We start from the raw sequence: 2,215 nt of genomic DNA on the forward strand, positions 1-2,215 counted from the left end.
CATATTTGTGTACTAAATATTTCTGATTATTTTCATAGTTTTTTCCTGTGAAGCCATTGTGTTGCATCCATGTCTGACATGTGCTGTATAAATAAAGCTTGATTTGATTTGAACATATTGTAAAACAAATTAACCCAATGACCGATCAATCAACAGACTCTTGCAAAACCAATGAACAAATATGTGCAAAAGCAACACATATTGGTCCATCTTACTATAAATTCAATATATCTTCCACTGTCAAAATAGTGCAAATGGTATGCATGTTTAGTATCACTTTTCAACCAACCCAGTTCATTTGTTGAAAATGAAAAATGTTGAACTCAACAATACATCAGAGGATTCAACTACTGAGAACTGAAACAAACAAATGGATCAATCCCACGTTTCCAGCCTGCTGAAGGCGTGGTGGAGTGGTAAACACCACCCCCGGCTCTACCAGGGGCTTGAGGTGGTCTCCCACAGCTCTGCTTATGTCATGTTCTGTGGCCTTGCTGTTCCATTTCTTGACTGCCCCTGCAACACAGAAACACATTTAGTCATATTATATAAAACACTCAAAGTAATGGATATGGAGCATCTATGGCCTCAGTTACACCTGGCACCTAAATGTGACTTCTGTCATCCGATCACTCCAAGCTGCATTAGGTTCAGATCTACCAGGATGGGCCTTTGACACAGTCAGGCCACTGATTATGCATCAGCAATGTAAAGAGATGGGGTGAATGAGTGGGGAAAGGTACATTTGACACAAATGACCTTCATAATATCAAAGAACAAATGTGTGTCTGAGGGGAAATTAACTTTCATACAGCCAAAAGGGGTGAGAAATTACACCAATATCAGTGGACAATTTGCACTAATGTAAATAAACATAGATGATGGAACATATTCCCTTTTGCTGACGTGATGAACCGCTAAGGGGACATAAATATTTACCATATAAACCATGTGTCACCTCTCTGGCTGTAGAAGTGTTCTTCCTAACCAGTCCCTCAACAGCTCTCTGACTGAGCTCCACCCTCACTGGGTCTTCAGAGGAGAGGAAGGCTGAGGAGGGATGGAAGGATGAATGGATCAGTCAGTCAATAAAGTGTAGAGCTGCTGTCTGACAAAATCACTATTTTTAGTAGTTCATTAAAGTAAATAAGGCTTTATGACTGCTGAATACCAACTATCAATCACTTAGATCATGTATTTTCAGGTAGAGATGCATCCTTGGGACGTCCCTAGCCCGTTGAAGTTGACATTTAAAATGGTTAAGGTTAGGGGTTAAGGTTAGGGTTTAGGATAGGGATGTCCCAAGGATCCCAGATAGCATTGACCATTGTGCATTCTTCTCTCTTTTACATAGCAGGTGATGGGTTCTGAACTTGAAAATATGAAATATCCTTATTCATGTCACTGTTTGAGGGGAATGTAGAACGTTTACATTCTGTCAGAATGTGTTATTGTTAGACATCAGGGATCCTATGGAAGGAGAAGGGCCACAGTCTGGAACAAGTCAACAGGACAGCCGTGAGGTGGGGAGGAGAAGGGCCACAGTCTGGAACAAGTCAACAGGACAGCCGTGAGGTGGGGAGGAGAAGGGCCACAGTCTGGAACAAGTCAACAGGACAGCCGTGAGGTGGGGAGGAGAAGGACCACAGTCTGGAACAAGTCAACAGGACAGCCGTGAGGTGGGGAGGAGAAGGACCACAGTCTGGAACAAGTCAACAGGACAGCCGTGAGGTGGGGAGGAGAAGGACCACAGTCTGGAACAAGTCAACAGGACAGCCGTGAGGTGGGGAGGAGAAGGGCCACAGTCTGGAACAAGTCAACAGGACAGCCGTGAGGTGGGGAGGAGAAGGGCCACAGTCTGGAACAAGTCAACAGGACAGCCGTGAGGTGGGGAGGAGAAGGACCACAGTCTGGAACAAGTCAACAGGACAGCCGTGAGGTGGGGAGGAGTGAGGAATTTAGGCTGAGGTCAGGTCAGGTCAAGTGAGGAAGAACTCATGTGACTAAAGTTCTGCCTAGCAACAGAGGTGTAATTCAACATCAGTTCACCGTCTCAACTCATACTGTATTGGAGCTGCAGCAGCTTCTACTAACGTTAGCTTCGTTAACTAGCTAACTAAGGACGGTGACCTGTCCAGACGAGATGTTACAACGAACTGAATCGTCAATGGAGGTCTTCCTCTTTATATAGCCTGCTACAGCATGCAATACTATT

Source organism: Salmo salar, unplaced genomic scaffold, assembly GCF_905237065.1.
Source record: "Salmo salar unplaced genomic scaffold, Ssal_v3.1, whole genome shotgun sequence".
NCBI lineage: Eukaryota > Metazoa > Chordata > Actinopteri > Salmoniformes > Salmonidae > Salmo > Salmo salar.